Raw genomic sequence first — 13,258 nt, forward strand, 5'->3', positions numbered from 1 at the left:
CCTGCTCCTCTGTTTGCGTGCTACCAGCCCGTGAGGCGTGTGTCTTGCCCATCCCATCTTCACTGTGTTATGTTGGACTTGTCTTCTCTGTGAGCAGAGTCTCCTTCCCAGAGCAGGTGCTTTCTCTGAACTCTTGGCTTGTAAGACTGCTGGGAAAGGCCCTCCCTAGCCCCTCAGTCAGATAGATACATTTACCTGCAGAGATCAGCTTGGGAGAAAGAGATTAGGCAGAGAGCACATAGGGGAAGGCCCACAGAGCACACTTTATTTTACATAAAAGCTCGGGCTTGTGGGAGGACAGGGACATGAGGGTTCTCCTGGAAAGAAATCCCAGGAGTATTGATGGCTAGGCCCTGAAACACAACAATCCCGGAATGGCCAGGCACAAGATGCCTCTGCAATAGGCCTGACCCTAGGCTTCCGGAGTTCTTGATCTCCAGAGGCTCCAGTGATCTAAGCCCGACCAGGGCTGTGCCCGACCAGGGCGCGTTGGGATGGCGTTAGGGACGCGTAAAGGGGCGCAGGGCGCAGAACTCTGCCCGTTTCACCCCAGCATTTTGGGGAGGACACAGAATCTGGCAAAGCCAGTGGGAATGATTTTCCAGGAGGAGAGTTCAGTGACATGATCTCAAACACAATAGTGCTGGTGATCTGGCGGGTGCATTCTGTGAGCCACTTCTGTCAGGAGCAGCCTGCCATCATGCCCTGATAACCACAACTCTAGTACCAAGCCAGTGACCTCAGCAAATGCAAAGACATTATTACTTATAGTCTCCTGCATCTGATTCTTGCCATCATCATGTGAAACGTTGGCGTTATCATGTCTGCTGCGCACACTTTGTTCATATGTGTACAATTTAAGTGTGTGAACCTGACCACTGTCTTGGACAGAGCTCTTGCTGTGAACACACCATGTGAAGCATTGGTGGTTCAGTGGTAGAATTCTCGCCTGCCACACGGGAGGCCCGGGTTCGATTCCCAGCCAATGCAAGGTTGCTTTCTTTTGACTTTGTTTGCGAAATGATATATATGAACTCAGTGGGGAATAAAATGGTAAGCAGTGACCCCGACGTGATTTGAACACGCAACCTTCTGATCTGGAGTCAGACGCGCTACCGTTGCGCCACGAGGTCCTTACACTTGCAGCCTTCGATGCCAGATGAACAAATGCTGTGGGCCTTTTGACTTATTTTCCTCTGCTTATATGCCTACGGTTGTATTACAGGGCTTGGCCTTTTGTTTTATATCCTAATTATTGAAATTGACTGCAGGTGCAGTGAGAACACTGAGGATTGAACTATTCAGGGAAAGGATCGCACGCAGGAAAGAGCAAAGGTACGTATCTGTGTTTCATGCAGACAAAAGGCTACGTCCCTGGGTGGGCTTGAACCACCAACCTTTCGGTTAACAGCCGAACGCGCTAACCGATTGCGCCACAGAGACAATTGACTGTATACATTTCCTGAGACTCAATATATGTCTTGACATGTGTGCGCCTGCCTGGAGCTTGTATTATATAAGGCGTCTTTATGCCATACAGCATTTGTCATTTGCTTAGTGTCTTGTTACTGTTGTAATCTATGATGTGTAGACTACTGTCTAATGGTGTTAGAGCCAGTATTACTACCGGTCACAGTGCATGAGACTCATACATGCCTTTTCTCTTTGCCTGCTTAGCGTAGCTCCCTGCTCCTCTGTTTGCGTGCTACCAGCCCGTGAGGCGTGTGTCTTGCCCATCCCATCTTCACTGTGTTATGTTGGACTTGTCTTCTCTGTGAGCAGAGTCTCCTTCCCAGAGCAGGTGCTTTCTCTGAACTCTTGGCTTGTAAGACTGCTGGGAAAGGCCCTCCCTAGCCCCTCAGTCAGATAGATACATTTACCTGCAGAGCTCAGCTTGGGAGAAAGAGATTAGGCAGAGAGCACATAGGGGAAGGCCCACAGAGCACACTTTATTTTACATAAAAGCTCGGGCTTGTGGGAGGACAGGGACATGAGGGTTCTCATGGAAAGAAATCCCAGGAGTATTGATGGCTAGGCCCTGAAACACAACAATCCCGGAATGGCCAGGCACAAGATGCCTCTGCAATAGGCCTGACCCTAGGCTTCCGGAGTTCTTGATTTCCAGAGGCTCCAGTGATCTAAGCCCGACCAGGGCTGTGCCCGACCAGGGCGCGTTGGGATGGCGTTAGGGACGCGTAAAGGGGCGCAGGGGTCAGAACTCTGCCCGTTTCACCCCAGCATTTTGGGGAGGACACAGAATCTGGCAAAGCCAGTGGGAAGGATTTTCCAGGAGGAGAGTTCAGTGACATGATCTGAAACACAATAGTGCTGGTGATCTGGCGGGTGCATTCTGTGAGCCACTTCTGTCAGGAGCAGCCTGCCATCATGCCCTGATAACCACAACTCTAGTACCAAGCCAGTGACCTCAGCAAATGCAAAGACATTATTACTTATAGTCTCCTGCATCTGATTCTTGCCATCATCATGTGAAACGTTGGCGTTATCATGTCTGCTGCGCACACTTTGTTCATATGTGTACAATTTAAGTGTGTGAACCTGACCACTGTCTTGGACAGAGCTCTTGCTGTGAACACACCATGTGAAGCATTGGTGGTTCAGTGGTAGAATTCTCGCCTGCCACGCGGGAGGCCCGGGTTCGATTCCCGGCCAGTGCAAGGTTGCTTTCTTTTGACTTTGTTTTCGAAATGATATATATGAACTCAGTGGGGAATAAAATGGTAAGCAGTGACCCCGACGTGATTTGAACACGCAACCTTCTGATCTGGAGTCAGACGCGCTACCGTTGCGCCACGAGGTCCTTACACTTGCAGCCTTTGATGCCAGATGAACAAATGCTGTGGGCCTTTTGACTTATTTTCCTCTGCTTATATGCCTACGGTTGTATTACAGGGCTTGGTCTTTTGTTTTCTATCCTAATTATTGAAATTGACTGCAGGTGCAGTGAGAACGCTGAGGATTGAACTATTCAGGGAAAGGATCGCACGCAGGAAAGAGCAAAGGTACGTATCTGTGTTTCATGCAGACAAAAGGCTACGTCCCTGGGTGGGCTTGAACCACCAACCTTTCGGTTAACAGCCGAACGCGCTAACCGATTGCGCCACAGAGACTATTGACTGTATACATTTCCTGAGACTCAATATATGTCTTGACATGTGTGCGCCTGCCTGGAGCTTGTATTATATAAGGCGTCTTTATGCCATACAGCATTTGTCATTTGCTTAGTGTCTTGTTACTGTTGTAATTTATGATGTGTAGACTACTGTCTAATGGTGTTAGAGCCAGTATTACTACCGGTCACAGTGCATGAGACTCATACATGACTTTTCTCTTTGCCTGCTTAGCGTAGCTCCCTGCTCCTCTGTTTGCGTGCTACCAGCCCGTGAGGCGTGTGTCTTGCCCATCCCATCTTCACTGTGTTATGTTGGACTTGTCTTCTCTGTGAGCAGAGTCTCCTTCCCAGAGCAGGTGCTTACTTTGAACTCTTGGCTTGTAAGACTGCTGGGAAAGGCCCTCCCTAGCCCCTCAGTCAGATAGATACATTTACCTGCAGAGCTCAGCTTGGGAGAAAGAGATTAGGCAGAGAGCACATAGGGGAAGGCCCACAGAGCACACTTTATTTTACATAAAAGCTCGGGCTTGTGGGAGGACAGGGACATGAGTGTTCTCATGGAAAGAAATCCCAGGAGTATTGATGGCTAGGCCCTGAAACACAACAATCCCGGAATGGCCAGGCACAAGATGCCTCTGCAATAGGCCTGACCCTAGGCTTCCGGAGTTCTTGATTTCCAGAGGCTCCAGTGATCTAAGCCCGACCAGGGCTGTGCCCGACCAGGGCGCGTTGGGATGGCGTTAGGGACGCGTAAAGGGGCGCAGGGCGCAGAACTCTGCCCGTTTCACCCCAGCATTTTGGGGAGGACACAGAATCTGGCAAAGCCAGTGGGAAGGATTTTCCAGGAGGAGAGTTCAGTGACATGATCTCAAACACAATAGTGCTGGTGATCTGGCGGGTGCATTCTGTGAGCCACTTCTGTCAGGAGCAGCCTGCCATCATGCCCTGATAACCACAACTCTAGTACCAAGCCAGTGACCTCAGCAAATGCAAAGACATTATTACTTATAGTCTCCTGCATCTGATTCTTGCCATCATCATGTGAAACGTTGGCGTTATCATGTCTGCTGCGCACACTTTGTTCATATGTGTACAATTTAAGTGTGTGAACCTGACCACTGTCTTGGACAGAGCTCTTGCTGTGAACACACCATGTGAAGCATTGGTGGTTCAGTGGTAGAATTCTCGCCTGCCACGCGGGAGGCCCGGGTTCGATTCCCGGCCAATGCAAGGTTGCTTTCTTTTGACTTTGTTTTCGAAATGATATATATGAACTCAGTGGGGAATAAAATGGTAAGCAGTGACCCCGACGTGATTTGAACACGCAACCTTCTGATCTGGAGTCAGACGCGCTACCGTTGCGCCACGAGGTCCTTACACTTGCAGCCTTCGATGCCAGATGAACAAATGCTGTGGGCCTTTTGACTTATTTTCCTCTGCTTATATGCCTACGGTTGTATTACAGGGCTTGGCCTTTTGTTTTCTATCCTAATTATTGAAATTGACTGCAGGTGCAGTGAGAACGCTGAGGATTGAACTATTCAGGGAAAGGATCGCACGCAGGAAAGAGCAAATCTGTGTTTCATGCAGACAAAAGGCAACGTCCCTGGGTGGGCTTGAACCACCAACCTTTCGGTTAACAGCCGAACGCGCTAACCGATTGCGCCACAGAGACTATTGACTGTATACATTTCCTGAGACTCAATATATGTCTTGACATGTGTGCGCCTGCCTGGAGCTTGTATTATATAAGGCGTCTTTATGCCATACAGCATTTGTCATTTGCTTAGTGTCTTGTTACTGTTGTAATTTATGATGTGTAGACTACTGTCTAATGGTGTTAGAGCCAGTATTACTACCGGTCACAGTGCATGAGACTCATACATGACTTTTCTCTTTGCCTGCTTAGCGTAGCTCCCTGCTCCTCTGTTTGCGTGCTACCAGCCCGTGAGGCGTGTGTCTTGCCCATCCCATCTTCACTGTGTTATGTTGGACTTGTCTTCTCTGTGAGCAGAGTCTCCTTCCCAGAGCAGGTGCTTACTTTGAACTCTTGGCTTGTAAGACTGCTGGGAAAGGCCCTCCCTAGCCCCTCAGTCAGATAGATACATTTACCTGCAGAGCTCAGCTTGGGAGAAAGAGATTAGGCAGAGAGCACATAGGGGAAGGCCCACAGAGCACACTTTATTTTACATAAAAGCTCGGGCTTGTGGGAGGACAGGGACATGAGTGTTCTCATGGAAAGAAATCCCAGGAGTATTGATGGCTAGGCCCTGAAACACAACAATCCCGGAATGGCCAGGCACAAGATGCCTCTGCAATAGGCCTGACCCTAGGCTTCCGGAGTTCTTGATTTCCAGAGGCTCCAGTGATCTAAGCCCGACCAGGGCTGTGCCCGACCAGGGCGCGTTGGGATGGCGTTAGGGACGCGTAAAGGGGCGCAGGGCGCAGAACTCTGCCCGTTTCACCCCAGCATTTTGGGGAGGACACAGAATCTGGCAAAGCCAGTGGGAAGGATTTTCCAGGAGGAGAGTTCAGTGACATGATCTCAAACACAATAGTGCTGGTGATCTGGCGGGTGCATTCTGTGAGCCACTTCTGTCAGGAGCAGCCTGCCATCATGCCCTGATAACCACAACTCTAGTACCAAGCCAGTGACCTCAGCAAATGCAAAGACATTATTACTTATAGTCTCCTGCATCTGATTCTTGCCATCATCATGTGAAACGTTGGCGTTATCATGTCTGCTGCGCACACTTTGTTCATATGTGTACAATTTAAGTGTGTGAACCTGACCACTGTCTTGGACAGAGCTCTTGCTGTGAACACACCATGTGAAGCATTGGTGGTTCAGTGGTAGAATTCTCGCCTGCCACGCGGGAGGCCCGGGTTCGATTCCCGGCCAATGCAAGGTTGCTTTCTTTTGACTTTGTTTTCGAAATGATATATATGAACTCAGTGGGGAATAAAATGGTAAGCAGTGACCCCGACGTGATTTGAACACGCAACCTTCTGATCTGGAGTCAGACGCGCTACCGTTGCGCCACGAGGTCCTTACACTTGCAGCCTTCGATGCCAGATGAACAAATGCTGTGGGCCTTTTGACTTATTTTCCTCTGCTTATATGCCTACGGTTGTATTACAGGGCTTGGCCTTTTGTTTTCTATCCTAATTATTGAAATTGACTGCAGGTGCAGTGAGAACGCTGAGGATTGAACTATTCAGGGAAAGGATCGCACGCAGGAAAGAGCAAATCTGTGTTTCATGCAGACAAAAGGCAACGTCCCTGGGTGGGCTTGAACCACCAACCTTTCGGTTAACAGCCGAACGCGCTAACCGATTGCGCCACAGAGACTATTGACTGTATACATTTCCTGAGACTCAATATATGTCTTGACATGTGTGCGCCTGCCTGGAGCTTGTATTATATAAGGCGTCTTTATGCCATACAGCATTTGTCATTTGCTTAGTGTCTTGTTACTGTTGTAATTTATGATGTGTAGACTACTGTCTAATGGTGTTAGAGCCAGTATTACTACCGGTCACAGTGCATGAGACTCATACATGACTTTTCTCTTTGCCTGCTTAGCGTAGCTCCCTGCTCCTCTGTTTGCGTGCTACCAGCCCGTGAGGCGTGTGTCTTGCCCATCCCATCTTCACTGTGTTATGTTGGACTTGTCTTCTCTGTGAGCAGAGTCTCCTTCCCAGAGCAGGTGCTTTCTCTGAACTCTTGGCTTGTAAGACTGCTGGGAAAGGCCCTCCCTAGCCCCTCAGTCAGATAGATACATTTACCTGCAGAGCTCAGCTTGGGAGAAAGAGATTAGGCAGAGAGCACATAGGGGAAGGCCCACAGAGCACACTTTATTTTACATAAAAGCTCGGGCTTGTGGGAGGACAGGGACATGAGGGTTCTCCTGGAAAGAAATCCCAGGAGTATTGATGGCTAGGCCCTGAAACACAACAATCCCGGAATGGCCAGGCACAAGATGCCTCTGCAATAGACCTGACCCTAGGCTTCCGGAGTTCTTGATCTCCAGAGGCTCCAGTGAACTAAGCCCGACCAGGGCTGTGCCCGACCAGGGCGCGTTGGGATGGCGTTAGGGACGCGTAAAGGGGCGCAGGGCGCAGAACTCTGCCCGTTTCACCCCAGCATTTTGGGGAGGACACAGAATCTGGCAAAGCCAGTGGGAAGGATTTTCCAGGAGGAGAGTTCAGTGACATGATCTGAAACACAATAGTGATGGTGATCTGGCGGGTGCATTCTGTGAGCCACTTCTGTCAGGAGCAGCCTGCCATCATGCCCTGATAACCACAACTCTAGTACCAAGCCAGTGACCTCAGCAAATGCAAAGACATTATTACTTATAGTCTCCTGCATCTGATTCTTGCCATCATCATGTGAAACGTTGGCGTTATCATGTCTGCTGCGCACACTTTGTTCATATGTGTACAATTTAAGTGTGTGAACCTGACCACTGTCTTGGACAGAGCTCTGCCTATGAACACACCATGTGAAGCATTGGTGGTTCAGTGGTAGAATTCTCGCCTGCCACGCGGGAGGCCCGGGTTCGATTCCCGGCCAATGCAAGGTTGCTTTCTTTTGACTTTGTTTTCGAAATGATATATATGAACTCAGTGGGGAATAAAATGGTAAGCAGTGACCCCGACGTGATTTGAACACGCAACCTTCTGATCTGGAGTCAGACGCGCTACCGTTGCGCCACGAGGTCCTTACACTTGCAGCCTTCGATGCCAGATGAACAAATGCTGTGGGCCTTTTGACTTATTTTCCTCTGCTTATATGCCTACGGTTGTATTACAGGGCTTGGCCTTTTGTTTTCTATCCTAATTATTGAAATTGACTGCAGGTGCAGTGAGAACGCTGAGGATTGAACTATTCAGGGAAAGGATCGCACGCAGGAAAGAGCAAATCTGTGTTTCATGCAGACAAAAGGCAACGTCCCTGGGTGGGCTTGAACCACCAACCTTTCGGTTAACAGCCGAACGCGCTAACCGATTGCGCCACAGAGACTATTGACTGTATACATTTCCTGAGACTCAATATATGTCTTGACATGTGTGCGCCTGCTTGGAGCTTGTATTATATAAGGCGTCTTTATGCCATACAGCATTTGTCATTTGCTTAGTGTCTTGTTACTGTTGTAATTTATGATGTGTAGACTACTGTCTAATGGTGTTAGAGCCAGTATTACTACCGGTCACAGTGCATGAGACTCATACATGACTTTTCTCTTTGCCTGCTTAGCGTAGCTCCCTGCTCCTCTGTTTGCGTGCTACCAGCCCGTGAGGCGTGTGTCTTGCCCATCCCATCTTCACTGTGTTATGTTGGACTTGTCATCTCTGTGAGCAGAGTCTCCTTCCCAGAGCAGGTGCTTTCTCTGAACTCTTGGCTTGTAAGACTGCTGGGAAAGGCCCTCCCTAGCCCCTCAGTCAGATAGATACATTTACCTGCAGAGCTCAGCTTGGGAGAAAGAGATTAGGCAGAGAGCACATAGGGGAAGGCCCACAGAGCACACTTTATTTTACATAAAAGCTCGGGCTTGTGGGAGGACAGGGACATGAGGGTTCTCCTGGAAAGAAATCCCAGGAGTATTGATGGCTAGGCCCTGAAACACAACAATCCCGGAATGGCCAGGCACAAGATGCCTCTGCAAAAGGCCTGGCCCTAGGCTTCCGGAGTTCTTGATCTCCAGAGGCTCCAGTGATCTAAGCCCGACCAGGGCGCGTTGGGATGGCATTAGGGACGCGTAAAGGGGCGCAGGGCGCAGAACTCTGCCCGTTTCACCCCAGCATTTTGGGGAGGACACAGAATCTGGCAAAGCCAGTGGGAAGGATTTTCCAGGAGGAGACTTCAGTGACATGATCTGAAACACAATAGTGCTGGTGATCTGGCGGGTGCATTCTGTGAGCCACTTCTGTCAGGAGCAGCCTGCCATCATGCCCTGATAACCACAACTCTAGTACCAAGCCAGTGACCTCAGCAAATGCAAAGACATTATTACTTATAGTCTCCTGCATCTGATTCTTGCCATCATCATGTGAAACGTTGGCGTTATCATGTCTGCTGCGCACACTTTGTTCATATGTGTACAATTTAAGTGTGTGAACCTGACCACTGTCTTGGACAGAGCTCTGCCTATGAACACACCATGTGAAGCATTGGTGGTTCAGTGGTAGAATTCTCGCCTGCCACGCGGGAGGCCTGGGTTCTATTCCCGGCCAATGCAATGTTGCTTTCTTTTGACTTTGTTTTCGAAATGATATATATGAACTCAGTGGGGAATAAAATGGTAAGCAGTGACCCCGACGTGATTTGAACACGCAACCTTCTGATCTGGAGTCAGACGCGCTACCGTTGCGCCACGAGGTCCTTACACTTGCAGCCTTCGATGCCAGATGAACAAATGCTGTGGGCCTTTTGACTTATTTTCCTCTGCTTATATGCCTACGGTTGTATTACAGGGCTTGGCCTTTTGTTTTCTATCCTAATTATTGAAATTGACTGCAGGTGCAGTGAGAACGCTGAGGATTGAACTATTCAGGGAAAGGATCGCACGCAGGAAAGAGCAAATCTGTGTTTCATGCAGACAAAAGGCAACGTCCCTGGGTGGGCTTGAACCACCAACCTTTCGGTTAACAGCCGAACGCGCTAACCGATTGCGCCACAGAGACTATTGACTGTATACATTTCCTGAGACTCAATATATGTCTTGACATGTGTGCGCCTGCTTGGAGCTTGTATTATATAAGGCGTCTTTATGCCATACAGCATTTGTCATTTGCTTAGTGTCTTGTTACTGTTGTAATTTATGATGTGTAGACTACTGTCTAATGGTGTTAGAGCCAGTATTACTACCGGTCACAGTGCATGAGACTCATACATGACTTTTCTCTTTGCCTGCTTAGCGTAGCTCCCTGCTCCTCTGTTTGCGTGCTACCAGCCCGTGAGGCGTGTGTCTTGCCCATCCCATCTTCACTGTGTTATGTTGGACTTGTCTTCTCTGTGAGCAGAGTCTCCTTCCCAGAGCAGGTGCTTTCTCTGAACTCTTGGCTTGTAAGACTGCTGGGAAAGGCCCTCCCTAGCCCCTCAGTCAGATAGATACATTTACCTGCAGAGCTCAGCTTGGGAGAAAGAGATTAGGCAGAGAGCACATAGGGGAAGGCCCACAGAGCACACTTTATTTTACATAAAAGCTCGGGCTTGTGGGAGGACAGGGACATGAGGGTTCTCCTGGAAAGAAATCCCAGGAGTATTGATGGCTAGGCCCTGAAACACAACAATCCCGGAATGGCCAGGCACAAGATGCCTCTGCAATAGGCCTGACCCTAGGCTTCCGGAGTTCTTGATCTCCAGAGGCTCCAGTGATCTAAGCCCGACCAGGGCGCGTTGGGATGGCATTAGGGACTCGTGAAGGGGCGCAGGGCGCAGAACTCTGCCCGTTTCACCCCAGCATTTTGGGGAGGACACAGAATCTGGCGAAGCCAGTGGGAAGGATTTTCCAGGAGGAGAGTTCAGTGACATGATCTGAAACACAATAGTGCTGGTGATCTGGCGGGTGCATTCTGTGAGCCACTTCTGTCAGGAGCAGCCTGCCATCATGCCCTGATAACCACAACTCTAGTACCAAGCCAGTGACCTCAGCAAATGCAAAGACATTATTACTTATAGTCTCCTGCATCTGATTCTTGCCATCATCATGTGAAACGTTGGCGTTATCATGTCTGCTGCGCACACTTTGTTCATATGTGTACAATTTAAGTGTGTGAACCTGACCACTGTCTTGGACAGAGCTCTTGCTGTGAACACACCATGTGAAGCATTGGTGGTTCAGTGGTAGAATTCTCGCCTGCCACGCGGGAGGCCCGGGTTCGATTCCCGGCCAATGCAAGGTTGCTTTCTTTTGACTTTGTTTTCGAAATGATATATATGAACTCAGTGGGGAATAAAATGGTAAGCAGTGACCCCGACGTGATTTGAACACGCAACCTTCTGATCTGGAGTCAGACGCGCTACCGTTGCGCCACGAGGTCCTTACACTTGCAGCCTTCGATGCCAGATGATCAAATGCTGTGGGCCTTTTGACTTATTTTCCTCTGCTTATATGCCTACGGTTGTATTACAGGGCTTGGCCTTTTGTTTTCTATCCTAATTATTGAAATTGACTGCAGGTGCAGTGAGAACGCTGAGGATTGAACTATTCAGGGAAAGGATCGCACGCAGGAAAGAGCAAAGGTACGTATCTGTGTTTCATGCAGACAAAAGGCTACGTCCCTGGGTGGGCTTGAACCACCAACCTTTCGGTTAACAGCCGAACGCGCTAACCGATTGCGCCACAGAGACTATTGACTGTATACATTTCCTGAGACTCAATATATGTCTTGACATGTGTGCGCCTGCCTGGAGCTTGTATTATATAAGGCGTCTTTATGCCATACAGCATTTGTCATTTGCTTAGTGTCTTGTTACTGTTGTAATTTATGATGTGTAGACTACTGTCTAATGGTGTTAGAGCCAGTATTACTACCGGTCACAGTGCATGAGACTCATACATGACTTTTCTCTTTGCCTGCTTAGCGTAGCTCCCTGCTCCTCTGTTTGCGTGCTACCAGCCCGTGAGGCGTGTGTCTTGCCCATCCCATCTTCACTGTGTTATGTTGGACTTGTCTTCTCTGTGAGCAGAGTCTCCTTCCCAGAGCAGGTGCTTTCTCTGAACTCTTGGCTTGTAAGACTGCTGGGAAAGGCCCTCCCTAGCCCCTCAGTCAGATAGATACATTTACCTGCAGAGCTCAGCTTGGGAGAAAGAGATTAGGCAGAGAGCACATAGGGGAAGGCCCACAGAGCACACTTTATTTTACATAAAAGCTCGGGCTTGTGGGAGGACAGGGACATGAGGGTTCTCATGGAAAGAAATCCCAGGAGTATTGATGGCTAGGCCCTGAAACACAACAATCCCGGAATGGCCAGGCACAAGATGCCTCTGCAATAGGCCTGACCCTAGGCTTCCGGAGTTCTTGATCTCCAGAGGCTCCAGTGATCTAAGCCCGACCAGGGCTGTGCCCGACCAGGGCGCGTTGGGATGGCGTTAGGGACGCGTAAAGGGGCGCAGGGCGCAGAACTCTGCCCGTTTCACCCCAGCATTTTGGGGAGGACACAGAATCTGGCAAAGCCAGTGGGAAGGATTTTCCAGGAGGAGAGTTCAGTGACATGATCTCAAACACAATAGTGCTGGTGATCTGGCGGGTGCATTCTGTGAGCCACTTCTGTCAGGAGCAGCCTGCCATCATGCCCTGATAACCACAACTCTAGTACCAAGCCAGTGACCTCAGCAAATGCAAAGACATTATTACTTATAGTCTCCTGCATCTGATTCTTGCCATCATCATGTGAAACGTTGGCGTTATCATGTCTGCTGCGCACACTTTGTTCATATGTGTACAATTTAAGTGTGTGAACCTGACCACTGTCTTGGACAGAGCTCTTGCTGTGAACACACCATGTGAAGCATTGGTGGGTTAGTGGTAGAATTCTCGCCTGCCACGCGGGAGGCCCGGGTTCGATTCCCGGCCAATGCAAGGTTGCTTTCTTTTGACTTTGTTTTCGAAATGATATATATGAACTCAGTGGGGAATAAAATGGTAAGCAGTGACCCCGACGTGATTTGAACACGCAACCTTCTGATCTGGAGTCAGACGCGCTACCGTTGCGCCACGAGGTCCTTACACTTGCAGCCTTCGATGCCAGATGAACAAATGCTGTGGGCCTTTTGACTTATTTTCCTCTGCTTATATGCCTACGGTTGTATTACAGGGCTTGGCCTTTTGTTTTCTATCCTAATTATTGAAATTGACTGCAGGTGCAGTGAGAACGCTGAGGATTGAACTATTCAGGGAAAGGATCGCACGCAGGAAAGAGCAAAGGTACGTATCTGTGTTTCATGCAGACAAAAGGCTACGTCCCTGGGTGGGCTTGAACCACCAACCTTTCGGTTAACAGCCGAACGCGCTAACCAATTGCGCCACAGAGACTATTGACTGTATACATTTCCTGAGACTCAATATATGTCTTGACATGTGTGCGCCTGCCTGGAGCTTGTATTATATAAGGCGTCT

At 49.2% G+C, this 13,258-nt stretch overlaps 24 non-coding genes across 24 annotated transcripts; 8 read left to right on the top strand and 16 right to left on the bottom strand.

Annotated features, from left to right (window-relative positions):
* The first annotated feature begins 919 nt into the window (after positions 1–919).
* TRNAG-GCC (transfer RNA glycine (anticodon GCC)) lies at positions 920–990 on the top strand. Its single transcript has one exon. It is a non-coding gene; the product is annotated as a tRNA-Gly (tRNA).
* A 71-nt stretch (positions 991–1,061) lies between these two features.
* On the bottom strand, positions 1,062–1,133 carry TRNAW-CCA (transfer RNA tryptophan (anticodon CCA)). The gene has a single exon. It is a non-coding gene; the product is annotated as a tRNA-Trp (tRNA).
* Positions 1,134–1,369: 236 nt separating this feature from the next.
* Positions 1,370–1,443, bottom strand: TRNAN-GUU (transfer RNA asparagine (anticodon GUU)). Its single transcript has one exon. It is a non-coding gene; the product is annotated as a tRNA-Asn (tRNA).
* A 1,161-nt stretch (positions 1,444–2,604) lies between these two features.
* TRNAG-GCC (transfer RNA glycine (anticodon GCC)) lies at positions 2,605–2,675 on the top strand. Its single transcript has one exon. It is a non-coding gene; the product is annotated as a tRNA-Gly (tRNA).
* Positions 2,676–2,746: 71 nt separating this feature from the next.
* Positions 2,747–2,818, bottom strand: TRNAW-CCA (transfer RNA tryptophan (anticodon CCA)). The gene has a single exon. It is a non-coding gene; the product is annotated as a tRNA-Trp (tRNA).
* Positions 2,819–3,054: 236 nt separating this feature from the next.
* TRNAN-GUU (transfer RNA asparagine (anticodon GUU)) lies at positions 3,055–3,128 on the bottom strand. The gene has a single exon. It is a non-coding gene; the product is annotated as a tRNA-Asn (tRNA).
* A 1,161-nt stretch (positions 3,129–4,289) lies between these two features.
* Positions 4,290–4,360, top strand: TRNAG-GCC (transfer RNA glycine (anticodon GCC)). Its single transcript has one exon. It is a non-coding gene; the product is annotated as a tRNA-Gly (tRNA).
* A 71-nt stretch (positions 4,361–4,431) lies between these two features.
* On the bottom strand, positions 4,432–4,503 carry TRNAW-CCA (transfer RNA tryptophan (anticodon CCA)). The gene has a single exon. It is a non-coding gene; the product is annotated as a tRNA-Trp (tRNA).
* A 228-nt stretch (positions 4,504–4,731) lies between these two features.
* TRNAN-GUU (transfer RNA asparagine (anticodon GUU)) lies at positions 4,732–4,805 on the bottom strand. Its single transcript has one exon. It is a non-coding gene; the product is annotated as a tRNA-Asn (tRNA).
* A 1,161-nt stretch (positions 4,806–5,966) lies between these two features.
* Positions 5,967–6,037, top strand: TRNAG-GCC (transfer RNA glycine (anticodon GCC)). The gene has a single exon. It is a non-coding gene; the product is annotated as a tRNA-Gly (tRNA).
* A 71-nt stretch (positions 6,038–6,108) lies between these two features.
* Positions 6,109–6,180, bottom strand: TRNAW-CCA (transfer RNA tryptophan (anticodon CCA)). Its single transcript has one exon. It is a non-coding gene; the product is annotated as a tRNA-Trp (tRNA).
* Positions 6,181–6,408: 228 nt separating this feature from the next.
* TRNAN-GUU (transfer RNA asparagine (anticodon GUU)) lies at positions 6,409–6,482 on the bottom strand. The gene has a single exon. It is a non-coding gene; the product is annotated as a tRNA-Asn (tRNA).
* A 1,161-nt stretch (positions 6,483–7,643) lies between these two features.
* Positions 7,644–7,714, top strand: TRNAG-GCC (transfer RNA glycine (anticodon GCC)). Its single transcript has one exon. It is a non-coding gene; the product is annotated as a tRNA-Gly (tRNA).
* A 71-nt stretch (positions 7,715–7,785) lies between these two features.
* TRNAW-CCA (transfer RNA tryptophan (anticodon CCA)) lies at positions 7,786–7,857 on the bottom strand. Its single transcript has one exon. It is a non-coding gene; the product is annotated as a tRNA-Trp (tRNA).
* Positions 7,858–8,085: 228 nt separating this feature from the next.
* Positions 8,086–8,159, bottom strand: TRNAN-GUU (transfer RNA asparagine (anticodon GUU)). Its single transcript has one exon. It is a non-coding gene; the product is annotated as a tRNA-Asn (tRNA).
* Positions 8,160–9,304: 1,145 nt separating this feature from the next.
* Positions 9,305–9,375, top strand: TRNAG-GCC (transfer RNA glycine (anticodon GCC)). The gene has a single exon. It is a non-coding gene; the product is annotated as a tRNA-Gly (tRNA).
* Positions 9,376–9,446: 71 nt separating this feature from the next.
* TRNAW-CCA (transfer RNA tryptophan (anticodon CCA)) lies at positions 9,447–9,518 on the bottom strand. Its single transcript has one exon. It is a non-coding gene; the product is annotated as a tRNA-Trp (tRNA).
* Positions 9,519–9,746: 228 nt separating this feature from the next.
* On the bottom strand, positions 9,747–9,820 carry TRNAN-GUU (transfer RNA asparagine (anticodon GUU)). The gene has a single exon. It is a non-coding gene; the product is annotated as a tRNA-Asn (tRNA).
* Positions 9,821–10,965: 1,145 nt separating this feature from the next.
* TRNAG-GCC (transfer RNA glycine (anticodon GCC)) lies at positions 10,966–11,036 on the top strand. The gene has a single exon. It is a non-coding gene; the product is annotated as a tRNA-Gly (tRNA).
* Positions 11,037–11,107: 71 nt separating this feature from the next.
* TRNAW-CCA (transfer RNA tryptophan (anticodon CCA)) lies at positions 11,108–11,179 on the bottom strand. Its single transcript has one exon. It is a non-coding gene; the product is annotated as a tRNA-Trp (tRNA).
* Positions 11,180–11,415: 236 nt separating this feature from the next.
* TRNAN-GUU (transfer RNA asparagine (anticodon GUU)) lies at positions 11,416–11,489 on the bottom strand. Its single transcript has one exon. It is a non-coding gene; the product is annotated as a tRNA-Asn (tRNA).
* A 1,161-nt stretch (positions 11,490–12,650) lies between these two features.
* Positions 12,651–12,721, top strand: TRNAG-GCC (transfer RNA glycine (anticodon GCC)). The gene has a single exon. It is a non-coding gene; the product is annotated as a tRNA-Gly (tRNA).
* Positions 12,722–12,792: 71 nt separating this feature from the next.
* Positions 12,793–12,864, bottom strand: TRNAW-CCA (transfer RNA tryptophan (anticodon CCA)). Its single transcript has one exon. It is a non-coding gene; the product is annotated as a tRNA-Trp (tRNA).
* A 236-nt stretch (positions 12,865–13,100) lies between these two features.
* Positions 13,101–13,174, bottom strand: TRNAN-GUU (transfer RNA asparagine (anticodon GUU)). Its single transcript has one exon. It is a non-coding gene; the product is annotated as a tRNA-Asn (tRNA).
* Between the last annotated feature and the right edge of the window lie 84 nt (positions 13,175–13,258).

This window comes from Lissotriton vulgaris, chromosome 1_1 (genome assembly GCF_964263255.1).
Source record: "Lissotriton vulgaris chromosome 1_1, aLisVul1.2, whole genome shotgun sequence".
Classification (NCBI taxonomy): domain Eukaryota; kingdom Metazoa; phylum Chordata; class Amphibia; order Caudata; family Salamandridae; genus Lissotriton; species Lissotriton vulgaris.